This window comes from Macaca mulatta, chromosome 16, assembly GCF_049350105.2.
Source record: "Macaca mulatta isolate MMU2019108-1 chromosome 16, T2T-MMU8v2.0, whole genome shotgun sequence".
In the NCBI taxonomy this organism is placed as follows: domain Eukaryota; kingdom Metazoa; phylum Chordata; class Mammalia; order Primates; family Cercopithecidae; genus Macaca; species Macaca mulatta.
In genome coordinates this window covers 61788667-61809769 of record NC_133421.1, presented here as the reverse complement: position 1 = coordinate 61809769, position 21103 = coordinate 61788667, and the positions used below count along the sequence as shown (strand labels likewise).

Sequence of the window (21103 nt, the reverse complement as noted above, 5' to 3'; positions counted from 1 at the left end):
TTTCCATGTCCTCCCAGGCTATGCTACCCTCCAGGAACCTCCACGTGGTCAGTTATCTGGAAGCTCTATGAACCCAGTCCTCTTGGGTAAAAAATGAAGAGGTATTTTTTTTTATTACCCCTTGGTATAAAAAATAAAGAAATAAAATTTAATTATACAATTTTATAAGGGTTGACAGTAATATTTATGTAGTTAAATAACATAAATGCTAAATATTGATTAACTGAAAATTATGATATAACCACACTGGAAAGATCAAGAATGGGGAATTGATGGCTGGGATGGAATGGGAAAGCTAAATCCTCCCCTACCATAATAAAAAATCAATAGATAATGTCTGAAATTGATAAACTAAAAAAATAGCTGTATAATCATATTACTTAGAAGTGTGGAAGAGACACATCAGAATAGATGAAAAAGTTAATTTTTAAAAAATGGAAAGGGGTTGCCTCTGGAAAGCAGAACTCCAGGGCAACTGCTTGTAGTATTATTTGATTTAAAAAATTTTTTTTTGGAAATGGGGTCTTGCTATGTGGCCGAGGCTGGATTCAAACTCCTGGGCTCAAGTAATCTTCCCACTTTAGCCTCCCAAGGGACTACAAGTACACACCATTGTGCCTGGCTTTGTTTGATTTTTAAGAACTATATGCATACATTATTTTGATAAAAATAAAAATAGAAAATTTTAAAAATAGTTTTTCAACTATTTCACAGTAAAGCCATGTCTCCATATTTATATAATGATGTCCATTCTGAGTGGCTGATTACACAACATTCCTAAGCTTGATATGAAAGTACATGGCAAAGGAATCCAGAAAAGAAAGAACAAACCAGTTTAGAATAAAGAGAAACAATGCTATTAAAAACATTTGCACAGGTTGGGCATGGTGACTCACGCCTGTAATCCCAGCACTTTGGAGGCTGAGGCAGGCAGATCACCTGAGGCCAGGAGTTCAAAATCTGGCCAACATGGAGAAACCATCTCTACTGAAAATACAAAAATTAGCCGGGTGTGGTGATGCATGCTTGTAATCCCAGCTACTCAGGAGGCTGAGGCACGAGAATTGCTTGAGCATGGGAGACAGAGGTTGCAGTGAGCCGAGACTGTGCCACTACACTCCAGCCTGGGCAACAGAGGAAGACTCTGTCTCAAAAAGAAAAAAAAAAATTACACAAAGTTATATCTGAATTAGATATTGTCTTAAGAATACTTTAATAATCTGTAGTCTTTATGCAATTTTAAGAGTCATTTACAATTCTAATATTGTACTTTATACCATATGTCTAATTTGCCTAAGCTCTTTCTACATTGCAAGGGGACCCACAAAAACAGGAGGTCTCTTTCCACTGGAAAGCTGCTTTATTTCATAAGTAATAAAAGGTATGGAATCCCATTATGAAATTTGGGGTCAGAAGCCCAGGGTATAAACTTGGGTTGCAATTGACGAAGTATTATTGTATTACTGGGCATGACCAGAATTTGATCAAGTACCTGTAGATCAAATCAAATCAATAAAAATTTATCTGGAACCTACCACGTGGGAGGTTTTGTGCCAGAGAGCACAGAATTCCTAGAATGTCCTAGAATGACTTCAGATCAGCACAAAGACAGAGACAGCACAGACATGATTTTAATTTATAGGGTTGGAAAGGTACAAGGCTATAAAATAGGACACCTGTTGTCTTGCATTTATGTTAAAGGTTTCACCTTTTTAAAAAACAATCAGAAACACATAATCATTAGTCTTGACATAAATTATACTTTAGATTGGGAGTGGAAATCATGTTTTCGGAATAGGAAGGGAAGGAAAAGTAAAACCAACTGCATGTAATTTTTCAAGTGGAAACAATGGCAATATGAAGATATATGGGCATCAGACCCACTGGTAGAGGAAGGAGGCTGTGCTCTCTTACCTCTTACGATGTCACTCCTGTGACCTCTACCATTTGAAATGCTTTGATTCCACCTTGCCCAAGGGACCTGTGAGCACCAGGGAAAGGGATGAAGGATGCCTATGCCTGACCTCACCTTTACATTGTCTAACGACTGAAAGTATAAATCAGCTTTCCCCTTGAAGACCCAAGTGTCAGTAGCTCATGTGAAATGCTGGAAATATTAAATGATGTCCCTGAGGGTTTTATTGTTACTCAGTTTTCTCCTGTAACTGGGAGAGCTGTTCACATGAAGGATACTCTCCCCCAGGACCTCAATTTGTATATAAAATGAAGTATGAAACTCTAACAACTTCTTGCCAGGTTGGAAAGAAAATAAACAATTAGGGGAGGCTGCACTTAGCCTATTGTCCTGTTTATATTTCATTTATCTCTTTGACTATTTCTGGTGAACAGTTCACACCAACAAAGGTATGGTAACACTCTTATTACAAATTCTTATTTCCAGGGCAATAAATCTTTGATAGTTACAAAATCTCCATAGACAATTCAATGTGTTTTTATAATGGACAAGAACAAAAATTCTTCCTTTTATCCTATTTAGCAGAGGGAGTGTACTAATAATTAGAACTGAGGGGCGAGTGTCTGGATGCCAGGGTTCCATGTCTAGCTAGGACTTGGGCCTGTATCTAAATCTCCCTTCCAGATTATTTCTGCAGAATTTACAAAATCTATGGATGCTTAAGTCTCCTAATATACCTTGATTCATTAATCCTCACCACTACCTCTATAATAAGAGTAATTTTCTATAATAAGAGAAATGACCATTTTTCTTTTGATGGAGAAATTAAAGTGATTTGCTCAAGCCTCCTAGTTAATAAGTGGACAAGGCAGGAACAGAAGGAATTCTCATGGCAATCCTTAGCGTTAGTCTCTCTATATCTCAGTCTTTCCCCCTCCTCTTTCCATCAAAAACTTGAAGTAATGCTACCCAAAGAATACAGTCCTTATTACAGAAACATTCTTATACATTTATGTAGAGCTTTAAAATTTTTTAGAGCACATTCGAACCTCCTATTTAACTTGGTTTTTATGATAGTCCTATTAGGTGGGTATTTACAGAGTCTGGAAGGAAAGGATAAAAATAATAAGAAACAAAACAGTTGAGAAGAAAAGCCAGTGAAATATTAAGGATTGCCTAAGACATTGTAGAATCTTAATTACCCCAGATTTGTAAAAGCTGGCCAGATACATGAAAATATTGATTAGACTGGCCGTGCCTGGGCTGTAATAGGGGACTGATCACTAAATGACTCTTTGCTCTGTGTTTTAAGATTGGATTCCATGTATGAAAGGATATTCAGAAGAGTGTAATGTGCTCTTTTAACATGAGCTCCCTTGCCATTTAGCTATGGCTGAATTAGGGGCAAACAGCGCTGCTTCTCCACAGGTAAGAGAAAGTGTGAGGGCTGAAGGTGATTTCAAACAGCAGATGAAGGAAAATGAAGAAATAGATACTTTCCCCCTCAGAAGTCTAAAACATCTTCTGAATCAGGCCCAGTTGTTTTGTTGTTGTTTTATAAGTAGAATTGGTGCTGCTTACATGGTATGTGTTTAAGTGAACTGGAAAAGGGCCCCTCTTCCAAAATATCTTCTCAACTGACTTCTGTAATTCCTGAAATTCCATCATTTGGGGCCCATTCCCTTAGATTAAAACATTATTCCCCATCGAACTACAAATGCCTCTGGGAGAGGTAGCACATTAATCAAGGTATTCTCATCCGCAGTGTGGTAACAAGCTAGTACATCAGAGATCACTGGAAGGAGGAGGCACAGAGCTCCAGCTCTCCTAGGGATAAGGCGCAGCTGTCTGTACCTATGCGGTAGACCACTGAGCAGAAGTAGATAACTGATAGATGTCAGGCAGTGACGCTTATCCATGAGGTCACGTGAGTGTAACTGACAATATTATACTGAGCCATTATCAGTCAACACCTTGGAGCAGTGGTTCTTAACCGTGGCTGCACATCAGAATCATCTGTCTACCTTTAAAAAAAATGTAGATTCCTGAACTGCACCCCAGATATACTGATTCAGGATTATCTGGAGTGGGGCTGAGGCATGTTTATTTTTACAAAGTTCTATGAGTAGTTCTGATGCTCATCTAGGGCTGAGAACCACAGCCTCAGAGTAAATTTGTATGTTAGGTCCTTATCATCCTGATGGCTTGCTGGAGGGCCTTGGTGAGGTGGGCCCAGGGAGGTGCCCAGGTGGAGGGCCTGGACAGTGAGTATCAGAACAAGCATGAGGGGCAAGAGAAGTGCTATAAGCACCAAAGTAACAAAAGGTGACCTGGAGAAGAGCCAATAATGATCCTTCATTATTACCAAGACTAGAAGAAACTACATTAATCAACCAATAAAAATTAGGACTTCTGCATAACACCATTTAAGAAATATTAAAGAAATTATTATCTGTGCTAATATAACTCTGGTTTTAATCATTTCCATGGCTGAAGAGGCCACTTGTAGTCATTTCATCACTGTGGTATCTTTCCCATTCTATTCCTCATAGTCTCTTCCTGAGTGTTACCCTACTCAGTTTGTCCTTGGCTACCCCCCAAAGGAAGTCCTTACCAGATGTATCATTAGGATTAGTTTAGCCAGTGTGACAGAAAACCCCAAATAATAGAGGCTTTAACAAAATAGAAGGTAATTTGTCCTTCATATATAAAAAGACTGGGGGGAGGCACCCCAGGAATGGGAGGGCACTTCATGCTTCTCATTTTTTTTCCTGAAAAAGTTTTGCATCTTGGTGATCACATTTATTAGAAGAGTTCGAGAAAAATAACAATGTCATTTAGCTTAAGAAGTTATGAATTATCTAGGCTGGGTGCAGTGGCTCATGCTTGTAATCCCAGCACTTTGGAAGGCCAAGGTGGGAGGATGGCTTAAACTCAGGAGTTCGAGACCAGGCTGGGCAACAAAAATTTTTTTAAAAAAATAGAAGTTATGAGTTGTCTACAAATCAACTCATTTCAGGAGTGGGAGGATTTCTTTTTTTTTTTTTTTTTTTTTTTTTTTGAGACTGAGTCTGGCTCTGTCGCCCAGGCTGGAGTGCAGTGGCCGGATCTCAGCTCACTGCAAGCTCCGCCTCCCGGGTTTACGCCATTCTCCTGCCTCAGCCTCCGGAGTAGCTGGGACCACAGGCGCCCGCCACCTCACCCGGCTAGTTTTTTGTATTTTTTAGTAGAGATGGGGTTTCACCGTGTTAGCCAGGATGGTCTCGATCTCCTGACCTCGTGATCCGCCCGTCTCAGCCTCCCAAAGTGCTGGGATTACAGGCTTGAGCCACCGCGCCCGGCGGGAGGATTTCTTAATATCAAAATGTTTGCTGGTTTCTCTTTTGAATGTCCTGAACATTTAAAGAGGTAACTTTACAAAGTCTCTTATTTTCCATATGGGATAAATTGTTTCAGCCAACTCTCAATGGAGTGACAACCAGGACAAAACATCTTCCTGGAAAAAGAGCATTTGAATATTCTGTTTCATTGATTTATGTATCTCTTATATATGATGGCTTCTTCCTCAATTTCTGTAGTAGTCACAATCCTTCCACATCTCCCAATAACATATTTAAATGTAGATCATAAGCATGTAATCTGCCTAGAAGCTCCTGGTAATCTCTCATTTATCCATAAATTCATTTATCCAGGCCGAGCCTGATAAGATCAAGGGGCTCCTCTATGGTGTTGGTAGTTTGTTGCTGGTCTGTGTTGTCCACCATGTTTCAAATCCTTTGCCCTTTCCTCATCGGGCCCTTTCTATCTTTATAAAGTGTGTCATTTGTTCATCATGGTCCAAACTGGCTCCAGTTCCAGCCAGCAGGAAGGAGGAGAGGGGCAACACAGAGAGCATCACCCTCCCTCTACCTGCTTAAGGACACTTGTGTGTGGCCCTTAAAAGTTGACACATTACTTATACATTCCACTAGCCAGAACTGAAATCACGTGGTCAAATCTAGTTGCCATGGAGGTAGGGAGGCAGGGAGTTGTTCTGGGCAGCCATGAACCTGGTATTGGGGGCTAGCTAGCAGTCTCAGCCACACCAGTAATATTGCACACAGCTAAATAGGTATTGGCAGTCACCTTATGAACCTAGAATATCCCACTGGAAAGAAAGCAAATGAGTACAGTAAGAGAAGACTGCTTAATTCCAGGTGTTGGGTAATTCGTGGCGATTAGAGGAAAGTGTTTTCCACTAATGAAGAGTGAGAATTTGTTCAAAGTAGTTATCTGTGGTCCAAGAATCATAACAGAGGCCTCAAATAAATGAAGTGTCGGTTTATCTTTTGAAAGGTTATGTTTCCTCTTGGAATTATGTGATTCAAAAGTCCACCTCTTGCCTAATGAAGGACTGGGATGCAGGCCTTCTTGTCCAAGTTCCTGAAGTTAACTTCTGTAACACTTTCAGGAGCAGAACAACATATAAGACCACTGGAGTGTGCGCTAGCTGTTAGTGCTCACAATAAGTAGGAGAAATGTTAGTACTAATTTCACATCCAAATTTGCTTAGATGTGCTTAAAAAGATTCTGATCAATGAAAAGGTATACTTTCCCCTGACTCTAGGGCTCCAAGTGCATGAATGTTACAGATACTGCTGTTCTAGATGCATGTGGTATAAAATACAAATAATCTGTTTGAGTCTATGGCTATATTTGGATTGCTTCACTGACTAGGATGATTTTAAAAGTAAAGCACTGTATCTTTTCCAATCTGATCTGCCTAAATCATGCAGTAGACTTATTTCCTTTCTTTGTGTTTCTCATTTGTCCAGCTGATTGAATTGTATGGCTATTTAGTTCGGTTAGATCGAGGAACATGGTGCTAAGGAGGTGAAGGTGACCTGGTGCTAAGGAGATGAGGTTTTATCCCTAAGTGGGTTGACTGGTGTGTAGAATTCAATTCTGTTCCATGTCTAGTTGACTGCTTCTCTACCCTTGGTTAGCTATCCTGAGGGGATGCATGCTTCTCAAAAAGGGCGCTGAACAGGAAAGAGTGGGTGCCTCAACAGAATTAAGCTGTACTGTTGGCTGGGCGCAGTGGCTCAAGCCTGCAATCCCAGCACTTTGGGAGGCTGAGGCGGGTGGATCACCTGAGGTTGGGAGTTTGGGACCAGCCTGACAAACATGGAGAAACCCCATCTCTACTAATAATACAAAAATTAGCCGGGTGTGGTGGCGGGTGCCTATAATCCCAGCTATTCAGGAGGCTGAGGTAGGAGAATCGCTTGAACCCAGGAGGCGGAGGTTGCGGTGAGCTGAGATCACGCCATTGCACTCCAGCCTGGGCAACAAGAGCAAAACTCCATCTCAAAACAACAACAACAACAACAACAACAACAGGCTGTACTGTTGTAAACGCCCTGCAAAGGCCCTTATACAGAGTTGATGGGCCAGAAGTACCTCTATACAAAGATGAACACAAGAAATTTGGATATGAAATGGTCTCTCCAACGATAAGCCATTCCACTACGACCTATCAGCTTGGAGATTGAACTGTGGCATCAGGAATGGAAAAGAAAGCTGGTGTGGCAAAAACAACTGTCATATTCACAGGATAAAGTTTAGGGCTCTCCACCTTCTGCTTCTTGCTTGATCTGGGTCACCACATTCTGCCTCCTATTTCCAACCCACCTCAGTGTTTCTCACCCCCAGGTGAGTTATCACTATGTGTTGAGGAAAATCATCTCCGTAACAGGAATGATATTTGCCACTGCTTTTACTTATTCTGGATAGAAACGTTATTTCTCACCACAGAGGAAGACTTTTTTCCCTCTTATCGAAATCTGTCAGTCTATCCACACAACCTGGAGAACAAATGTGTTTTTTATCCCTCTGTGAACAAACACAGCTCAGCACCTGCACAGCACTCAAGGGTGGCCAGACCTCATCCTGACTCTGAGCCGGCTGCTGCTCTTGGAGAGAGAAAGTAAAAATGATTGATTCTACATCTTAATTAAGATAAACAAACAAAGAGGGACATCAAATAATGGCCCTGACAGTTTGAAACAAACTGAAAGTACAGCTTAGCATTTCATAAAATAAAAAGCGTTTGATGTGAGGATGGCAGTTTAATAATTTGTAAATATCACTGGCTTAGTATTATAGCTAATCCAAATATTTTCATTTCTCATCATAAGTTACCCTCTGTTGATGGCTTGTCCTCTTCAACTTACAGCTTTCACCCTCGAGCCTTCAGCAGAGGCAGAGAGGAGAGGAACAGAAAGGATCACAGGTTCTCTGTGGAATGTGAATTACAGCATCAACTTCCTTTATACTTTCTGATTCTGAATATTCACTACAAAATACCACTGACCAGCCCAAAGGATGTATTGCCTTTTTCTTCATCTCCTCTAAAACATATCAAACTTTAATTACAGCTTTCTATTAGCTTCTGATTGTTTCTTCTTCTTTAATTTTTTGTAGAGATGGGATTTTGCCATGTTGCCCAGACTGGTCTCAAACTCTTGGGCTCAAGTGATCTACCCACCTTGGCCTCCCAAAGTGCTGGAATTACAGGCATAGGCCATTGTGCTGGGCCTGATTGTTCCTTACTTAAGAGAAGCTGAGCTTTCTCCAGTTCCTTTTTTTTTTTTTTCCTTTTTCTAAAATTAGAGGCTGGGTGCAGTGGCTCACGCCTGTAATCCCAGCATTTTGGGAGGCTGAGGCGGGCAGATCACTGGAGGTCATGAGTTTGAGACCAGCCTGGCCAACATGGTTGTAAAATTTTGTAAAAATACAAAAATTAGCCAGCATAGTGATGCGTGCCTGTAGTCCCAGCTACTTGGGAGGCTGAGGCAGGAGAATTGCTTAAACCTGGGAGGCGGAGCTTGCAGTGAGCTGAGATTGCGCCACTGTACTCTAGCCTAGGTGACAGAGTGAGACTCTGTCTCAAAATAAAGTAAAATAAAATAAAATAAAATAAAATAAAGAGATGGGGTTCCACCATGTTGCCCAGGCTGGTCTCGAACTCCTGGGCTTAAGCAATCCTCCTGCTTCAGCCTCTCCTAGTGCTGGGATTACACGTGTGTTACTGCACCTGGCCTCTGGTTCTTAAATTGTAGAGAAATAAGAAATTGAACCACCATACCAACTGTAATGCTCCTACAGTACTGTTTTTATATCATAATGAAATAGTTAGCTATAGATCTATATCTAAAATGTGTTTTATTGCCCTAATGCCCTCTGAAGAAGGGTAGCTGAAGGGTAGGGGTATTCTTGTTTTTTTTTTTTTTTTTTTTTTGAGACGGAGTCTGGCTCTGTCGCCCAGGCTGGAGTGCAGTGGCGCAATCTCGGCTCACTGCAAGCTCCGCCTCCCGGGTTCACGCCATTCTCCTGCCTCAGCCTCCCGAGTAGCTGGGACTACAGGCGCCCACAACCGCGCCCGGCTAAGGGTATTCTTGTTAATGTCTATGTCTACACTTCCTTGGGTGGGTATGGAGGAAGACAAGCAGAAAGCTGTGATGATAATGATAAAAAGATAAAAGTGGAAACCTCTATGTTGGCCATAGCCTTGTGATTTGGCTTTTGTGAAAAATATTCGGAGAAATAGTAGGCAATTTTAATGATTGATTTGGAATTCCCAAGGGTGCAAGCCATAACATATATCTGCAAAAGCTGAACTGAAGGAACACCATTGGGCAGACAGAGGCTTTGGGCTTTTTAAAAAGGTATGTAAAAAGGGAAGGGTGAGGATGCAGACCTGTCAGATCAGCCTGCTGTGAGATATGACTCTGGACTCAGGATAGGACCATTTTCTCATGGCCTCCCTATTCTTTTTGCTGAGGTTCTTAACATATATATATACACACACACACACACACACACACACATATATATATATATATATATACACACACACACACACACACATATATACACACACACACACACACACACACACACATCCTTTTTTTTTCTGCTCTTGGATGATACCAAGTCCAGGCTCGAGACCACACTAGATGGACATGATAGGCAGGGGCCCACAGAGGGAAGCTGCAGTTCAGAGAATTCTCCACAGGGAAGCAGTATGAGATCAGGGTTTAGATAGAGGCAGCCCCAGCATCACCAGCTCTCCCTGGTTCTGATTTGAGACAATTTTCCTCCTTTCCTTTCACTGTGTAAGAGAAGCACCAACAGGGCAAGCTCACCTTTCAGGAGAGCCCCTGAGCCTAATTGCAATCCTTTTACTCCCTTTACTCCCAGGCCTGTTCCTCCTCACTTAAACAGCTGGCTCTCGGCATATTGCTTTGTTTATTCCATCTCTGACCTATGCATTATCTGAAGGATGCCATAAGGGTTCAAGATGCCCACCTTTGTGAAATGACCTCATTCTGAGCTGCTGGGTTCACACCACTGGCATAGAGGGGAAACCTGCAGAGGGAAGCTTAGCAACACATCACACACATGTTGTTCTTGGCAGTATGAATTCTGGTGACTTTTGACATTTCTTAAAAAGGAGCAGTTACATCTTCGGTACTCTGAGGAAAATGGTGCCAGCTACAACTTGATCTTGTTTGAGTTATAGGAAGCAATACAACTTTATAGACAAAACTCTGAATAGAGAGTTTACAACTGAGATTCTATCTTGAATCTATCTTGAATTCTATCTTGAACTCTATCTTGACAACATCCATTGATAAGAGTGTGTGATAACTGTAAAGCCACTATTTATCTTACTTGCTTATGAAATTGAAATAACATATTGCTGATAAGTCTTAAGAACTATGTATCCTATGTCCACTTTGCACAAGCACCCAATACTATGAATATATATATATATATATATATATATATATAGAGAGAGAGAGAGAGAGAGAGAGAGAGAGAGAGAGAGAGACAGGATCTCACTCTGTTGCCCAGGCTGGAGTACAGCGGTACAATCTCAGCTCACTGAAACCTCTGCCTCCTAGGATCAAGGGATCCTCTCACCTCGGCCTCCAGAGTAGCTGCGACTATAGGTGAGCACCATCATGCCAGGCTAATTTTTGTATTTTTTTGTAGAGACAGGGTTTCGCTGTGTTATCTAGGCTCATCTTGAACTCCTGAGCTCAAGAGATTCACATACCTTGGCCTCCTAAAGTGCTGGGATTACAGGTGTGAGCTACTGAACCTGACCTGAATATTCATAAGAGATACAATTTTGGCCTTTCTTTTGTCAGATATTCTCTAGAATACATGTTCTTTCATGGACGGATTGGCAAATATTATAAGTATCAGATTTGAAACTGTCTAAGAAATTTAAATGTTGAAAATTCTTCTAATATAAGAAGCAAAAATTCCATTTTCAGCATTTCACGTGTTGAGAGTGAAAAGGGGGAATATAAGAAAGAACTGAAGTCTAGATTTCCTAAAATATATCTCAGGTAAGCCTCTCTCTTATCACATATTTTTTTTGTTACCTGAAATATTTCAGAACTTAAATGTTTTTGTCAAATTTGAAAAAGGTGTGTAGTATTGACTTCTTCATACTGATCTCATTTTTATTTTCTTTATAGTCTGTCCAAACCATTTTCAAGCCCCTTAAATCAGTTACCTTTCTTCTAGGGACAATCAATAGTAAGCAAGCAAAAAGAAAAGACAGTGAGACCTGCCCTCTCAGTGTTCTCCTGGGTAACTTTGCCTTCCAGATAGGATGATGCAAAGATGAACAGAACAGGGGTTTCTGAATAGATTTCTAGTAGGATTGCTGTCAATATGGGATCAGCTGTAATGGTGCCAGATAAAAATTGCAGGAGACGGAGATGAGTGGATTGCTTGAGCTCAGGAGTTTGAGACCAGCCCTGGGCAACATGGTGAAACCTCCACTTCTACAAAATACACACAGATTAGCCTGGCCTGATGGTGTACAGCTGTAGTGCACACTACCTCAGCTCAGGAGGCTGAGGTGAGAGGATAGCTTGAGCCAAGAGGTCGAGGCTGCAGTGAGCTGAGACTGTGCCACTGCACTCCAGCTTGGGTGACAGAGCAAGATATTGTCTCTGAATAAATAAGAAAAGGTTAGGTAAAGGTAAAAAACATATATGGAGCCCACTGCAACATCTCTTATCCAAGGCAAACTTGTTAAAAAAAGATTTTAACATCTCAAACTACCTTCAAGGCTAATAAAGGCACCAAAATGGATTATCAGACAATGATTTGAGGTTAGAAAAAGGATGCCAGTGCTGACTGACTGGTAAGCTATTGGACATAAATTAAAAGGCTACATTATGTGAAACAGAGGGTCACAGCATAGGAACATCTTGAAAAGCCATAGGTGCACCGATTACATTTATCAAGATGTTAGTGAAAGCTTTGTGTATGGCTTGTTTTTGCAGGTCATTTGTATGAGATACTGTTGGATAAACTGATTTCATAGAGGAGGAGGAAGGTACTAAGTATCACATTGTGTTAATGTGCCAGCTTGCCACCTTTGGGATCAAATTTGGTGCAGGGCACAAATGAAATGAGTTTGGTGGCCTCAAGCTAGGCTACCACTAATATTTATCCTTAAACAAAATCCCAAATCATTTGCTAACAGCTAGGATCAGAGATCTGGGGCTGAGACAGCAAGAATGTTGCAGGTCAGGAGGAAGACTGGCTGGCAGAGTTGGGTTAGGGAGCAGCTGTTTCCTCTAGGTCTCCAGCTTGACTTCAGCTTATGTTACCAGCCATCCCTTCTCATCCCTAAACACTGACATTCACACTGATTTTACAACCTCTCTTTGCCTGGCAAACCCAACATCAATATTCCCAACAGTATTTCATGAAACCTCTAGTTATCAAAGTCCTCATCACTTAGTCAATTCTAAGAATAATAATTTCATAAACACTATGGAAAAGGAGTCCTATTGTTAGACTGTAACTGTCCTTAGCAAAATAATGGAACTTGGTTGTTCTAGTGAATTCTAAATTTAAACACTGCTTGCTCTCTCTCCACTCAACGAAGAGCTTGTGTGCTACTCTGATGAAAATGCAGAGAATTAGAAAACAATGACTGTGTGAATGACATTTACAGAGATCTCATACTGGAAAGGGCACATTTTATTGTGACTCTGTGTCAAAAGTGTAGTTTCATCAGAGGACAGGAGGCAAAAGAAACAGGCAATCAATATTTGGGCCTCTAATATCTGAACTGAGAAAGAAAACCATTATCCTGTTACTTTTATTGTAGAGTGACGCTTGAAATATTGCACCTTGTTTCCATAATAATTCAATATTTTGGGGGTTTCAGATTGTTAAAAAAAACCCTCATGGGGTGGCCATGTGAAATCAGAACATAAAGTAGAAAGGAATAAACGCACACACATTTTACAGTGGGAATAAAGAGAAAGGCAGATTGAGAAAGAGAAAAAATATAACAACATAATTTCCTATTAGTATTTATCTAATAGTATATGTTTAATTTTGGAATCTCTAGAATTAACCTTAAAACATTCTTTGCTTCCAATTTTTTGAACAAAACGCACAGATTTCCAATAGAGAAGAGTCCCCTCAATATTAATGAGGTTACTTGGGCAGAATTTTTATCTCTAGATTTATTGAAAATTGTATTCCATTGTTGAGAAACTAAAACCAAGGTGGGAATTATGTGGAATCTGACATTTGATTTTAAAAGTCAGTTGTACTATTCACCTCTCATTGGTGAAAAAACTGGTCACTGAACTTGAACTTCTTGCTGACAAAAGGAGAGGAATTATCATGCACAAACCTTTTTGAAACTCTTATATGTCCACTCTCAAATAAAGCACCAGTTCTGCCTATTTCTAATATGACTGTTTATTGGTTAGTATTTTCAAAACACTTCAAGGCAATTAAACCCCCCCCTCAAGATTTCAGCATCCAATTTAAAAGTCTCTCTGAATACGTATTATGGAGAATAGGGTCATGTCAGTTATATGTTAGTTGCAAAAACAAGTACAGTTGTCCTCAACCTGACTTTCATACTTTTGTGTGTTGGTACCATAACCCAGTTATTTAAATTCTGGGTTTTTTCCTCTTAGAATTATTATTGATGAGATTAGCATTATATAATCATAAAGTCATTACCTGCTTTTCTAGGTTGTCTGCTGCAGCCCCATGGAGAGCTAAGTGGGTCCTTAATGAACAAGAAAAGGTTATCTGGCTGCACACGGTGTCTCCCAGTCTGCTCTGGCTAGAATCTACAGCAGCCACAGATAACAGTTCAAAGTCATGCAAATGAGGGCTAGGCTACCACTTTGTTCCTCACAGAGTAGATGTTCCTGTGATTCACTGGCAAACATACAACGGCAGTAGGAAAAAAGGATATTTTCAGAGACCTAATCCCTCCAGGCAGCTGGTTTATTTCAATTGAAGAAACTACTATGGCCACCCACCAGAATTGCTAAAATTAAGAAAAACGGACAATACCAAGTATCAGTGAGAACGAGGAGCAACTGGAATTTTCACACATTGTTGGTGGGAGTACAAAATGGTACAAATCTGTTGGAAAAATGTTTGGTAGACTCTCCTAAAGCAGAATATGCACATACTCTCTAATTCAGCAAATCCTCTCCTCGATATATACCAAACAGAAATGCCAACATAATGGTGCTCCAAAAATCTGATATAAGATTGTTCACAGCAGAATTATTTACAATATTTCCAAAGCAGAAAAAGAACCCATATGTTTACCTTCCATAGAATGAAATAAAATGAATAAAGGAAAAACTATATAGTAATGAGAACAAAGGAACTATTGCTACTTGCAAAAATACGGACAATCCTCACAATTATAATGCTAAATGAAAGAGTCCAGACACACAAAAGTATATATAGTACGAATCTGTTCATATGAAGTTCAAGTATAGGAAAAATTAATCTGGTGATAGAAGTCAGAATAGTAGTTATTTTGGTGGAGATAACTGGGAAGGGGCATAAAGAGAAGTTTTGGGCCAGGTGCAGTGGCTAACGCCTGTAATCCCAGCACTTTGGGAGGCTGAGGTGGAAGGATCACTTGAGGTCAGGAGTTTGAGACCAGCATGGCCAACATGGTGAAACCCCGTTTCTACTGAAAATACAAAAGCCGGGCATGGTTGCACATGCCAGTAATCCCAGCTACTCGGGAGGCTGAGGCATGAGAATCTCTTGAACCCAGGAAGTGGAGGTTGCAGTGAGCCCAGATTGTGCCACTGCACCGCAGCCTGGGTGAAAGAACGAGACTCCATCTCAAAAAAAAAAAAAAAAAAAAAAAAAAAAAATAATAATAATAACAATAAAAAAGAAAGAGAGAGAGAAGCTTTAGAGATACTGGTAATGTTCTATATCTTGATGTGGGTAGGGCTTACATGAGTGTGTTCACTCTGTCAAAAAAAAAAAAATCACTGGGCTGGACACGGTGGCTCACGCCTGTAATCCCAGTACTTTCAGAGGCCAAGGCAGGTGGATAACGAGGTCAGGAGTTCCAGACTAGCCTGACCAATATGATGAAACCCCTGTCTCTACTAAAAATCTAAAAATATAAAAATTAGCTGGGCGTGGTGGCGCGCACCTGTAATCCCAGCTACTCAGGAGGCTGAGGCAGGAGAAGCGCTTGAACCCGGGAGGTGGAGGTTGCAGTGAGCCAAGATTGCGCCACTGCACTCTAGCCTGGCTGACGGAGTGAGACTCCGTCTCAAAAAAAAAAAAAAAAAAAAAATCATTGAGTTCTACATTTATGATTTGTGCATTTTCTGTATATATGATGTATTGCAATAAAAAAGTTGACAAAAAACTACCAATGTAGTTTGTTACTAATTAATTCCTTTGTCAACTTCTCAAACACTAGGAAACAAAGGAAGAATGACTACAACAGTTTCTCCTTGAGTAAAGTTTGCTACAGAATTACTTTTTAAAAATCCTAGATAAATTACATAGGCAAGGCTAAAAGAATTTGTATTTCCTGGCCTGGAGCTCATAAGGCTAAATGGTGTTTTGGTTTAAACCTTCGAGTACTGCATTGTGCATTATATCAAATGTTTCATAAGGAGGGTACTAACCAGCTAATTCTGTTCATGCAGCAAGAGAAACTGGCTTAAATTAAAACAGGAGCAATTTCAAGAAGTTAAATAATTGTGGGATCAGAATTGCTGAGTATCTTTAAGAAATCCACAAGATTGCCTGCAGTCTCTTTCAGTTCTGTTCTCCAGTTCAACAGTGGGATGGTGGTGTGGTTTAAAAACCTGTCCTTCACAGAGAGCACTGCATATTTTAGGACTCTTGCCCTAAACTCACTTATCAATACTGAAACATCCCTAACTAAATTTCTCTGTCTAGACGTCTCTGTTGCCTACTCTCCTGATGATAAAGGAGGGAGAAAGCCCAATTGGTTAACCTCTATAATTTGTAGTCATTCTGTGATGAAATATGGTATGTAAACATAAAGAATTATTATTATAGTAAACCCAGTCAACCACAACCATGGTGGTTGGTGGTGCCAGAAATGTCTAAGGGGTAACTTGGAACTCTTACCACTCTCTCAGAAATTAAGTTGCTACAGTTAGCTACAGAGAAGTAGAGGGAACCACAAAGAGCCTAAGCATAGGGAGCTGAGGTAAAAGGAGCTTGGTCTAGAGGAAACCCTAGGCAAATACGATGAAAAGGGTTCCTCAATCTAATACAAACCAATAATAGTTTTAGCTATCATCTAGGATTTTCTAGAAGTTACTTTCCATTAATTACTCTTCCTTCATACTCCTACACTCTTTCTGCCTCTAAGAAAAACCGTGTTCAAGAGATATTAATGAACTGCCTTGGGTTTTTTGTTTTGTTTTGCTTTGCTTTTGTAGCTGAAAAATGTACATAGCTAAAATAGGAGATGCATATAGAAGAATATATATATATATATTTTTTTTCCGAGACAGAGTCTTGTTCTGTCACCCAGGCTGGATTGCAGTGGCGCAATCTCGGCTCACTGTGACCTCCACCTCCCGGGTTCAAGCAATTCTCCTGCCTCAGCCTCCTGAGTAGCTGGGATTACAGGCCCCTGCCACCACACCTGACTAATTTTTGTATTATCAGTAGAGATGGAGTTTCACCATGTTGGCCAGGCTGGTCTTGAACTCCTGACCTCATGATACGCCTGCCTCGGCCTCCCAAAGTGCTGTAGAAGAATATTTTTAAAGCTTCCTAAAATGTCCTCTTCGGGCCGGGCGCGGTGACTCACACCTGTAATCCTAGCACTTTGGGAGGCTGAGGCGGGTGGATCATGAGGTCAGGTGTTCGAGACCAGCCTGGCTAAGATGGTGAAACCCCGTCTCTACTAAAAATACAAAAATTAGCTGGGCATGGAGGCAAGTGCCTGTAATCCCAGCTACTTGGGAGGCTGAGGCAGGAGAATCGCTTGAACCTGGGAGGCAGAGGTTGCAGCGAGCAGAGATCACGCCATTGCACTCTAGCCTGGGCAACAGGGTGAGACTCCGTCTCAAAAAAAAAAAAAAAAAAAAAAAAAAAGAAAGTCCTCTTAAAAGGTGCATGGTTTGAAGTTAAGCTCTTCAGTGTTAAAACGCTACCAGATTTTAAGCTGAATTCCTGTGTGGTTTTGGAGATGCTGGCATTCTAAAAACTGCTGATTCTCGCTTGGTAAATGGAAATTGAGTTATAGCAACGTAAGATAAAAATTATTATGTGGAAATTTAGGGCCCTTACAATTTCAGGTTTCTAACTTCTCTGGAGTGGTTTTCCGGCACAACTAAGACACTGGTGCTCAATTATGAGCAACACAGCAGTTCTCTGAATTATGTGTCCGCTCCCTTATATTTTGGACACTTTCCTAGTTGCCCCTAAATTTCCACATTACTATCATTATATGCTGTGCAGTGTATGAAAAAGCCCTTTTGGCATCATCTATGAACTGCTGAAAACTGAAGTGTGGGCAAATGTCGCATGTGGATATGTATCTATGTAAACCAGGCCACAGAAGTGGTAAATCAGTCTAAGCACAGAAATGCCTGCAAATTTCCATCAATCAAGTCTAGAAGAACTATCACATGTATTTGAAAATAAGCAATTGTTGAAAATAAGCCAATTTAACCAGTTTTTATGAGCTCATAGTGACCGATGGTTAACAGTTTGCTTGGGGTTATTCACTCAGAACTTTACTGGCATGTTCTATGACTACAAGTACAAAGTACCAAGGAAGAGCAGATGTGCATGGCACTGTATGTGAGAAGTATGAGAGGAAGAGCAGATGGCCTCTAGCTGAATACCTGAAATTGTTAACTAACAATAAAGAAAGTATATGATTAGGTACCAAAATAAAAACCTACAGCACAGAGAAGGCAGTGTGTATAGACTGTGGAGAAGAGTACCTTGAGCTGAACTCTGAGAGATGGAAGACAGAGAGAGAGAGAGAGAGAGAGAGAGAGAGAGAGAGAGGAGGAACTTTCCAGAAAGGAAACAGCACAAGCAAGAGCTTGAAAGTCTACACTGAGTATAATGTGTTCTTAGCCAACAGTAACTTGACTGATGCCTGGAGCTTTTGTTGGATATGTAGGTGAGGGGGTATTCTAGGAAATAAGCTAAACATTTATCCTATGAGTAGAGGACAAACTCTGAAAGATTAAAAGTCAGGCTAACAAGTTCTAATAATCTAGTTTTCCCTAGTTTCCCTCAATCCAATTTCTCATTATGAATGCTGAAATGAGCAGGTCCTTTAAATTGGAGAGACTAGGAGGTCTCCTCAGCTTTGCAGAGTTATTGAAAGTTTTCAGTCAGGAAATGACATAATAAAGCCAGTGTTTTCTAGTGATGAAGATGATTTAAATATAGTTGCTCTATAACTATTCTTCTATTGACTGAGCTCTTCCATTTTTCAAATAGAATAATAATTCTTAACAAAATAAACTGGTTTTTGCCTTAGATTCTTTCTGGAACAATGTGGTATCATATCTATGCTTAGTTAATGGATAGGAAATGTCATCAAATTTAAATTTTCTCTTACACTTGTGTTATTTTACCACTTTAGGTGGCCAAAAAAGAACAAATGGTAAATAAATATATTAATGGAAAATTTTGGAGATCACTGATCATGCTTATTTCAAAAAGCCATACTTAGTGGCCTTTTGGGGGAGGGGATATGGGTGTGCTTCTGGCTGAGAGTTTATATTGTATACATATAATGTGGTCATATTTTATGTCAGTAGAGTTGTTTGTATGATGGAATTAAACATATATTGAATGAAGTTTTGCCAAGTGTACCAGAACACATTCGAGAACTACTGCTTTTACATAGCCATATTGAATCTATTAAATTTCAACAGATTTGGAAAGGACTACAAATAACTATAGGGTGCAGAAATTTAAATTTTAATAGGGAAGGGCAGTCTACTATGGCCTCTGGTTCATTCATGGTAAAGTGAAATAGAATTTGTATTTCTAGTATGTACATGCAAATTCTTTAAAGTAAAATAGTATATTTCAATATGCTTCTCCCTCACTAAAACTGATTTAGAGATAAATGGGATTGAATAAGTTAATGGCAGTCCCATAGAGGCTCCCTGTATTCCCAGCTCTTGGCACACACAGTAGGTGCTTACTCAACACTTTAAAAATCAATGAATTAAAGGACTGAATATAACAGGGAGTCAGAGATTTTAGATCTTGTTATTGATTTTGCCACACATTTATTTATCAAGTAGATTTGGGTATATAGGCTTTCTGTGCTCATTTTTTCCCTCTCTGAAATCAAGATGATAAAACTTCTTTTACAGAAATATGGTGATGCTTGAAATACTGTGTGTGAAATGATTTGCACTCTTTGGGAGAAAAGGGTCTTATAAATAGAAAGCATTGTTCAGGTTACCAACAGCATTCAAATTTAATTTGTACCACATGGATTATGTGGAGGGCCCATGAGCTCAGTAATGAAAGTTGCTGAGCCCTAGATGCCCATGGAAAAAAGCTTTTTCTCCTTGTTTTTCTAGCTACAAGAATGACTGCTGTTTCCTCCGCCTGTCTGTCCTAACTATGATGCACTTATTTTCCTCAGCCTCATCTCAATTCCTTATTATGAATACTGAAACCAGCAGGTCCCTTAAATTGGGGAAGGTAGGAGATGCATACATCTGAAAGTGCAGTAATAAGGGCCCTGGACTTAAGAATGAAGAGTTGAGAGAGATGAGTAAAGAACACTGACTAGGACGTGCGAGAAAAGACAGATCAATCCCAACGATTCATCATGCCAGGAGCTGTCCAAATAATCAAAGGTATCAGCCAGGGTGATGTATAGCTGATGTCACTTGGTGAGACCCTTAACAAGGCGGTTAGTACAACAGCTGCTGCTGGTCAGTGAGTAGCACAGCACATGCCAGGCCAGGGCACAGGAACATAGACCATCCATCACTGACCCAACCTAATGGCTAGGCTTATTAGTAAACATTCTCTGTGGCTGACAGCCTGTAATGGTACAGGATGTTCCCCTACTGTCCCCCAAATAAACTGACCCACCTGACAGATGTGTGAAATCTGTGTTCTCTCTTCAGATTGTTTGAGTAAGTATAATTTATTCTATTTTATTGAGACAGGCAAGAATGGATCTTTAGAAAGAATAAGAGAAGGGAGTTATGTATAAAGCCTCCATTTAGCAGAAGTATTTGTAATCCACTTCCCCCAAGATAGGTTTTTTTCCCTTCTTAATCATAAATCAGAAAAGTGACAGTATATGTTGACATGCATGCATTTTTCTATAGGCACTATTGTAGATAAGTTTCATTTATATCTCTCTTTATTATGGATCAGAAATTCCCAAAGTGGAAATAAAATCCACTCACTGTACTAAAGATATCTAAGTCTACTTTAACTACATTATGTTCTTGGAGGGGATATCTTAATGGATTAAGTATGAGGTTTGAAATATCTAGACTTCCTGGAACCACAGGTTCAATTCCCAGCTGAATCGGCTCAGTCCTCCAGTCTTCACTGGCAGATAAAGTAAGATACTAAGAAGCTTACTGTGCATAGATCTATCAGATGAGTTGCAGTAACTCATAATCTTGCCTATTTTTTTTTGAAGTGGACATTTAACTTGATTTTGGGGGTTTTGACCTTCTTGAAAAATTCCGTACAGTCTGCATGGTAAACTTGATGCTTATCATTCAAAAGGGATGTGCTATTTAGGGTGAGTTCCCTCCCTCCACCAAGTTTGAGACATTCTTAAACATCTGTGGGGTTTGA

The 21103-nt window shown here is 40.1% G+C and overlaps 1 protein-coding gene and 1 pseudogene across 4 annotated transcripts in view; both read right to left on the bottom strand.

Moving 5' to 3' along the window:
* Positions 1-21103, bottom strand: part of SKAP1 (src kinase associated phosphoprotein 1) — a 325743-nt gene that overhangs the window by 98557 nt on the left and 206083 nt on the right. The gene's annotated exons all lie outside the window — the stretch shown is intronic.
* Positions 5234-5806, bottom strand: LOC144335627 (U6 snRNA-associated Sm-like protein LSm3 pseudogene; annotated as a pseudogene).